At 32.7% G+C, this 10,013-nt stretch overlaps 1 pseudogene; it reads right to left on the bottom strand.

Annotated features, from left to right (window-relative positions):
* Positions 1-570: 570 nt before the first annotated feature.
* Positions 571-1,914, bottom strand: LOC111881390 (pentatricopeptide repeat-containing protein At1g80550, mitochondrial-like; annotated as a pseudogene).
* Positions 1,915-10,013: the final 8,099 nt, after the last annotated feature.

Genomic DNA, 10,013 nt, shown 5'->3' with positions numbered 1-10,013 from the left:
AATATACCCGGCCCGAATAAAAACCCAATCTATCTAAACCTGAATACCGAAGTGCAATATATGTCGGGTATAAGTTATTATTATTTTTTTTTTAAAAACTCGAACTATCCAAAACCCAAAAGTTATACCCGATCAACACCCCTAACTTGTTGGCATGTGTAATTTGTTGATTTAGATTCAATTGTTTTGGGATAAGGTTTAGTCATTCTTTATTGTCAAATATTTGAGTTTTTCTCTTTTCAAATTTTGATGGTGTCAGGTTATATGATTTTAGCCCTTAAAAGAATTAAGGCATTATAACCTTACATGATCAAGCAGCAAAGATGATATTATGCAGTATCTGTAATTTTAATGCGATTAATATATTGAGATGTTTAGAGAATATTTTTTGTGAGGTTATGAATTCCTAAGCTTCAAAGAACGTGTTAGAATACACATAAAGTTGACTTGTAGTGGATTGCTAATGGGACTTGAAGGATCACATATGTAGCTTCAAAAGAGAGAAAAACTCAAAATAATAATAATAATAATAATAATAATAATAATAATAATAATAATAATAATAAAAGCTTTGAGATGTAAATCAAATAATAATACATAGAAAGCGAGATGACTATCCATAGTTTTCACCTCCCTTCCATCATCCTTTAGCTTCCTAACTTCCCATGGTGAGTTAAGCGAAGACCAACTTTAAGCACTAAATCTTACTGTAATTTTGTTCATTGACATCAGTCTCAGTCTTTCAATGGAAAACACAGTACAATTTATCTGTTTTTCCTATCATGTGTTACAAACGGGTCCTTATGTCAATCATCCATCCTCATTTTCTCCGTTCACTAGCTCGGGTCTCAATTTAGGTGAGTCCTTTTGCCAACATCTCTTCATCATACTTTCTAGCCATATCAATCATACCTTTTTCCACCAAAGCATCAATCAAAGCATTATAAGCAAATTCATTTGGACTCAAACCATGATTTTCCATCTTCTCCCGAACTATAAAAACCGGTCTCAAAACACCCCCATCTCCCAAATTTCCTTATAAGCAATACATATGTATCCATAGTTGGACATACACACGCTCAATCATCCTATCAAGCATTGCAAGAATCTCATTCGTCTTCTCCAAGCACCTGAAAATGCAATGATAAGTGATCACATTGGGTGGTGCACATCCTCTCTTAGACATTTTATCGAGCACCTTATATGCCTCCTTGACCCTCCCATTTTCACACAGAAGTTTAACGATTGTATTGTAAGTTACAACATTTGGTTCACAGCCTAATTCCAGCATTTCACGACCAAGATGAACAGCCACATCAACACCCTCTGAAACACCGATTGCACGGATAACAGTGTTGTATGCCACCACATGCAGTTTAATCCCTTTCTTCTTCATCTCTCTATACAGCTTCACAGCCTTCCATGGCTTCCCACTCTTGCATTGAATGTCCATGTAAATTGAATACGAATACAAATCTTTACTAATTCCATCCTCATCCATCTGTCCCCAAAACTCTCTACACTTAGACCACCACCCCATTTTATACCACCCACGAAGAATCATGTTGTACCCATCTCAAAAGACTCGATCTTTTCTTGAAAGTTCTTATCTTTACCTAAACACAACTCTTCTGCGTTGGTTACATGTTTATACTCACACAATGCATCTACAAGATTCAAGAACGACGTCTCATCTATCATATGTACTAATTGCTTCTTGAACAAGGTGTGCGGAAGCATAACGCTTACACATTACACGAAAAGTAGTATGGTCTCTATCAGGCATTTTATCGATCAGTTGCCATACAAGATCGTATTCGAAAAACTTTGGTGTATCAATTGCTTGGTGTGTGTTGTCGTTTTCATCTCTATGTTCATTGGGTTATGTTGTTGTTTTTTTGGCGAGTTTAATTTATCTTCATTGGGTTATGTTGTTGTTTGTTTTATTTTCCAATTTTCCACTCAATTTCATCTCTTCCTAGTGTTTTCCTTTGTAATCTTTGTACTCTTCTAGCGCCTTTGCTGGATTTTATTTTTCAAAAAAAAAAATTAGAAAATCAAAAAGAACTAAGAAGAAAAAGGGATGACGATCTTGTATATGTGGAAAGTTAATAAGATATTCCCGGTACTTGTTTCAAAGTGACCCACCGTTTAAATTGTTCTTTCTTCTTTCAATTGTGATTCTATAGATTTATGACGGCACATTTTGATTTTAGATGTCGTTGGATATACTTTCACGACGACATAACTTTTCCTCAATTCTGAGAAATTTTATGATCCCCAAACCACAAAAGTGTACGTGACAAATATTTTAATATGTGAGACAGTTTTATAATAAAATCTATAAAAAGTATTTGATCTTTCGTACACACTTTTTTTTTTTTAATTAATATATATGACAACATATTTCAGAATTTAAAAACTTATTGTAATATCTTCCACAACTTTTTCTTAATCGCAGGTGATTACTTAATTATAGCTTCTTTACCTTTTTCCCATACGCGCGTCAGATATTTCTACGTATATTTGGTGAACCATACATGTCATGATACATGGAACTTCACAGTATACATGCATGCATGGTTATAATAATTATTCTATTCAATATATATCACTAATTACATAATATATACGGAGTAAATTTATACTATATAACAACCACTTCAAAACTTTTACAATAAAAACCTGTATAATTCCTTGGACACCAAGGGACCTAGTAGTGATTATTTGAGATTTAAACTTTAAACACTCCAAATTAAATGGAGTAATTAATTCTTATGTTGGAATCCTACGTACAAGCTTCAACATCAGAGTTTAACTGCCATTAAATGAAATCCTTGTGATAGATGTCAAATTGTCAAAACTTGTTCCTGATGTAGTCGAGGAGCTTTGAAATTGCCAAGTGTATATTTTCTCCAAGTGAGGTCACATTGTCGATAGAGTTGTAAGCTATTATGGCTATAACGAGCAAACATTTAGCTAAATATCCAATCCACATTAGATTTGGAGGAAGGAGCAAGACAAACACAAGGGAGAGTAGGGCAAAAACTATTGAGAAGAAAGCAACACTTACTAAGATGATATGATGAAAGGATGGGGAAGATAACTGATTCGAGTTGGAATTGTCGTTTGTATGATACAAAATCCAGTAAGTCGGTGCAAAAATAAATACTGCAGCCACTGACATGATCATAGAAAAAGTATGTGTTTCAAACGCAGATTCTTTTTTGGATTGATACTTGAGTTGAAGGAGTCCGATCAATGAAGCATACACTGCAAGAAAGATTCCAACGTACACATGTTGCAACATGCTCGAACAAGTATGAAACCTGCCACAATTAATAAATACGAGCTCTAACAGTAATCACTTCATGGATCTGCAATAATATACATATGATACAGAAATAGAATTGCTATGCATGCATGCATGATACCTTTTAATTAATAACGTACAAATTAAACACTAACTAATTATAACAACCAGTTTGTTTTTTGTCCTTTACAATCTCCGAAGTTAATGTAACTCACCAAGACGGAGGTTGAGCTGTGGCAGATTGAGACGGTTCTGGAAGTTGGATGGAAATGACAAGCTCTCCGGCTGATCTTATGCTGATGGTAGTCATTGGAATATTGGCCATGAAGAATAGCTTTGTGGTGGTAATATAACTTGTTTTTTTGGGGTGTAAGTAAGATTTTCACGGAAGATCAAGAAGCTAATAATCGGATGAGGTAGAGATAATTGGTGTTTAGGATGATGGTGACGCACGGCTGTCTGTACGTGGTAGTAGAGGGAAGAAGGCGATGGTGCTAGCTGGCGGGTTGCTTAGCTGCAGGTGGATGATCGATGCATGGGCAAGTATATATCAGATGGTGGCTGGTGGCGGATGGCGGCTGAAGGAGGCAGAGGGTGGCGTTTGGCTATACTTAATCAATAAGATAATGCAGCCTAGCTATACTTCCTATCAAAATCTTGGGGGTCTTTATAATGTCATGTTACATCATTAATGAGCAAACACCACTTGCATGTGGTTAAATTTGGTGAGTCCTCTCCCACTTATGGAAACTTGCTTTTAGGGTTTCGAATATATTGTTTCCCTTTTAATTAAATCCCTTAAAATCGCCTTTAATTTCATTCCATCCGTAACTATATAATTACTCTTTTGTTTCACCTCACGAAGTAGGCTTTTGATTGTCATATGTATAAGTATAATATTAAACATTTTAATTCATAGAACGAACAACAAATTAATATATAGCTCTTTTAGATGGACATCTGTCTTCAAATCAAAATTTCATAACATCCGGCGGTACTGCTCAATTACATTTGCAATAGACTAATAAATACAATATGGTTAGTATACATATAATTAGTTTAGATGCATATAGGCCTACAAATTAAAATTCTAGACCACACTATCTTTTATAAAAGAAATGGTTATAAGTAGGGGTGTGCAAAAAACCGTACAAACCGTCCGCACCGTACCAAACCACACCGCATAATGCGGTTTAGAATTTCGTGGTGCGGTTTGCGGTTCGTCATTTTATCAAACTGCACTATACGGTGTGGTTTGCGGTTTGTATTTATAAAATCGCGGTTCAAACCACATCGCACCGGGTCTTAGCAAAAAAGGATTAGGTTATTTCGGTAAATATATTCAACCAACTCCAATTCTTTTATCTATTAACATCTTAGAAGATTTCACAAAGCCCCTATCACTTAGTTTTCGACTTTTCGGAAATATTCTTTTACCTATACACACACACACACACACACATATATATATATATATATATATATATATATATATATATATATATATATATATATATACTTTTTTTTCTTTACTTTGTTATAACTTCAAATCACGATTTAGAAACGATGTATTTAAATACATTTCTTACAATAATCAAATATCTATAACGTAACATTAAATCACTGTTAGATCAAGATCTCACGGTTTACAAGAATATAACAACTATAACGGCAATATAAAACAATAACAGTGACACCTACAAAACTATAGTCGTATGAATCACAATTTGTTAAAAATGATTTAACTTGAAAATTGTATTTGTTTTTATAAAATAAAAGCAATCAATTTTTTTTAACCGAATCAGTTTTTTGGCTTTTTGATAGATTTAATGTTGAACAACTCATCAAACCGCATAAACCATCCGCATCAAACCGCATCGCATAACGTAGTTTTGAACATTTGTGGTACGGTTTGCGGTTTCTAAATATTCAAACCACATATGCGGTGCGGTTTGCGGTTTCTAAATATTCAAACCGCATATGCGGTGCGGTTTGCGGTTTTGACTTTAAACCGCACCGCGCACACTCCTAGTTATAAATGAAAATTTTAATATAATAAATAGAATATACAAATTTTTAATATGGACATCTATATATCACCAAATTAAAAATTCGCCTTTATTCATCCCTAACAAACACCTTAGGGGTTAAGTACTTATTTGTTCCATCCTTAAAAATTTGGATCGGTGTATATTTCATAACCTGTTTGTTTAAACTTACATCAACAAATAACATTTAACATATAACGCATATATAATATCTTCTTAACTGTTTCAATATATAACCTATTTGTTTAAACTTACAGACATATAACATTTAACCTGTAGTAATTTATTTATTAAGTTATAAAAAACTCTTTTTATTTTTAATCTATAATGAGGTGATTTTCGTATATAAAATGTAAATAAGTTATTTTATATTGATTTTTAATTTTTTTAAACTATCAACATATTTTTCTTATACCTATTAATCTCTCAAATCATAAGTATAAATTTCAGCGGATTCTTAATTGAAAAAAGTTTTATATAAACATAACGGGTGAACGAGCAAAAAACTATGTCGCAACCTTTTTTTGGATGTCCAAATTAATTCTTTTAAAAACAATATTTATAGATAATGAAGTTATAATATTACTATGACTCTATTGAACTCCTCAGCTTCAAGATGATTGGAATACAAATTATAGTTAAAAAACTAATTTGAAATACTAAGATGGTTGGAATATAGAATAAAATTCAAAAATAGATGATATATATAAAAGTTATAGTTAAGATAAGAGAAGTGAAATAAAAATTAGAAAATCACTGTATTGAATTATTTTCGCCCGATTATTAAAGATAGTAGCGCTTAATCTAGAAGATTCTCAACATTTGAATACAGTTTTAGAACCCAATCCATCCATTTATAATGTTTTCATTTGTTTCCGGTTATACTAATAAATACATATTATGACTAAAATATAATTGAATATAAATTAATTGCAAGAACACAGATTCTTAGTAAAACATTTCATGGCTCTTTATTGCCAATTGTAAAGCAAATTATATATCGACCAGCTTTGAGCCAAATGGTTTTGGCATCTAATTAAAATTTCTGACCAAAGGGTTTCTAGCTCAACGGTATCTGGTGTTGCCCTTTCTTCTTGATGTTGAGGGTTCAAGTCTCATCGTGGACATAGGTAAATTTAAGTTGTAGTTTAAAAGTAGGTTAGATTTACCATTTCAGAAAAAAAAAAAAAATTTAATCTGTTCTTTTTGAAGTCGACTATTCAAGTCATGTTCAGTAATATTAAAAATAGTTTAGTAATAAGTTAGATTTATCATTAAAAAAATTAAAATTTATGAATCAATAGATTAACACTCAAGTTGGTTCATAAATACAATAAAAGTTTCCGAGTGCAAAGTTATCATTAATAAAGTGACATTTGTTGAGTCACACATTTCATAATATACGATAAAAGTCAAAATATCGATGTCATAAGAGCCCACACAGGGTTATCAAACTTAGGCTTTGGTCCTATTCCCAACGTTTATAAATAAAGCATGAATTTCAAGATTATTAACCAAAGGAAAAAAGAAAGAAAAACGAATCACGGAATGGATTACTTTTGGTGTTGGCAAAACAAGCATCCGAGTTCCCAAGAGTTTGTGCGACGGATCCTAGTGTTTGATTAAAAGACAATTGTTAGATTGAGTTCATCTTTAGGGTGAGCATAGTAGGTATTCAGCCAAATTTTTAGAAACGGATAACAACAGTATAAACACAGAAAAAAATGAAATCCTAAAACAAGAAAACGAGGACATGATATGATCACTATCAATACTAGAAAAACATTGATTTAGCTAACCAACGGAATACCTATGGATTTGGATGCCCTAATTTAATAACGTAATTACGACGAAATAACTACGGAGGGTAGCCCGTAGGAAATCCGTAGATAATTATCAATGGAATAGCTACGGAATACCGATAGAATAGAATAGTTACGAAATACCGACGGGCTATTATTATTATTATTATTATTATTATTATTATTATTATTATATTCAAATGTAGTTTTTTCGGGTCATTTTTTATATATATTGATCATGTGTATACACATACATTATTGTATTACATATATATGCACCCATATAACATGAAAAATAAAAACAAATATGATGAAAAAATATTTAATACACGAACAGTTAAAAATGATAATAATAGTACTAATAATAAAAATATTTAAAACATGAAAAGGTGAAACAAATGCTATATGTGTATGTGTATGTATATGTGTATGGATGTATATGTATATTAATGTATGTATGTATGTATATTTAGGAGTATATGTAAATTTGTATGTGTTTGTGTATATGTATGTGTGTATGTGTCTTAGTGTGTCTATGTGTATGTTTATACATGTTTTAGTGTGTATATATGTATGCGTGTATATGTGTCTTAGCATGTGTTTGTGTATCTGTATGTGTGTATGTGTTTGTATATATTTATGTGTGTATGCATATATGTATATGTGTGTATGTATATGTATGTGTATGTATGTATGTGTCTATCTATATGTATATTTATGTGTGTATGTATGTATATTTATGTGTGTATGTATGTATATATGTGTATGTGCATGTGTATATATATGTGTCTGTGTGTATGTATATGTCTGTATGCGTATATGTGTGTATGCGAGTGGGTAAAAGTAGTGATTGTAATGTTAAAGCATTAAATGAGTAACATATCGAAAGGTGTACATGGCTATACACATGTAGATATTAGATATAAGTTGGTGAAAGTGTAGATAATTATGTATGCTAGAGGTACAAAAAAATGAAGCGAAAAAAATGAACTTCGGTGACCGAAATGTCGAAAATAAACAAAAAATACGTAGGTAATTACCGACGGATGATAGACCTTGTAGGTAATTCGTAGGTAATTACCTACGGATTACGTACAGAATCTACCATCCGTCTGTAATTATCTATGGATTTTGCATATTTTCGACATTTCAAGCATCGAACGTTGTTTTTTCGCACCTCTACTATAAATGATTATCAACACTTTCACAAACTTTGTAACAACCCAAAATTTTACTAAGAATTTAAACTTTTCAAAACCAACCCGGATAAATAAAATTATTCAAACATCAACATAGTTCACAAGTTGTTTTCAAAATGATTTCATATCAGAGTTCCCAGAAATCCCAAATCATAAATGTGAGGATGTGTACATCTAGGCCTGGCAATGAAGCAAGTTTTGACCCTGATCCGATCCAAACCCTTAAGAATTATATGGGTTTGGAGCATAGTTTTGGATTCGTTTACCCGTTAACAACCCATACCCGCTAACCCTTTTATTAAAATGGTCGGGTATGGATCATCGCTGATCCGCTCCGTTAATAACTCGCCCCATATAAATTTTGAATTATTGGTTTATATTGTATATTTCTTAATATTTAATTTTGATTCCAATCAAAAGTCCAAAGGGAAAATGCCAAAGTCCAAACTGTTTATACATAAGAATCGAGGAGTCGACTTCTATACTTCCAGTATTCTACTAAGAAAGATGTCATTTTATTTATATTTCATCAAGCAATCATCATATTTCATTCATAAATCAATAAATTCATTCATCAGTTGAATGAAAGTTTGTCATTCTATTCTCTATCAATACAATTGACAGTAAAAAATAAATTATAAGTTACTACAATAACGATTTTTAATTCCAATCGGAAGTCCTTGAGTACGTAATGTGTTTTCTAAATCAACATTTATTTTATTTAAGAAATATTATTTTATGAATTAAGTAAAATGTGTTTGATAATTCAAAAAGTCTATGGGTTATGGGGCGGGTTTGGATATCCGTTGATTCGGTGGATAAGGGTATGAATTTGATTATTCAAAACTCTGCGGGTTACGGAGCGGGTTTGGATCGGATTTTGAAATTTGTTAAAAGGGTTTGGATCAAGGTCGATTCGCTCCAAATCCGCCCCATTGCCAGGTCTATGTACGTCACGCCTTCGCCTTGCCATGGTCACCTGAAGTACCTGAAACAATAATCAATAAATGTAAGCTCGAAGGCTTAGTGAGTTACCCCCAAAATACCAATATATACCACTCAACAAAAATAATAACAAACAACATGTATAATGAGCCTTCAACATGACTGGACTGCCTCTTTGGGGCCTACAACCTATCTGGACCGCTCCCAAGCCTTCTGCATGACTGGACCACCTCGCAAAGCCTACAGCCTATCCGGACCACTCGCCAGGCCTTCGGCCTGACTGGACCGCCTCCTCAGGGCCTACAACCTATTTGGACCGCCCTGGGTATGTTGGCCTACAACATAAAGCAGGACCGCCTCAACCCAACCCCCAAACAAATAATCATATGCATATGGATAATGTAACGCCCGGGTTTCAGGGCTAAGCATTTTTGACAATGTAATAGTCTAGGTCAACTATTGTAACTCTTTTTGAAGTAATAAAGATGAAATATTTGAGTATTATGTGAATTATGTGTATTTATGTGCTTATTATTTAATTATAAATGTATAATTAATAAAGAATAAAAATAAGCGTCGGAATTAAAGTGTGAGATAAACCCAATATCTTTATATAAAGTTGTAGTGGTCGAAACAAGGTTTCCGTACATATAAAGCACGCTGAAATCCGAGTTATAACGAAGAAGTTATGACCCGTCGAAGTTTC

Source organism: Lactuca sativa, chromosome 7 (assembly GCF_002870075.4).
Source record: "Lactuca sativa cultivar Salinas chromosome 7, Lsat_Salinas_v11, whole genome shotgun sequence".
NCBI classification, from domain to species: domain Eukaryota; kingdom Viridiplantae; phylum Streptophyta; class Magnoliopsida; order Asterales; family Asteraceae; genus Lactuca; species Lactuca sativa.
The sequence above is the reverse complement of the archived record's forward strand: the minus strand, read 5'-3'. Positions and strand labels throughout refer to the sequence as shown.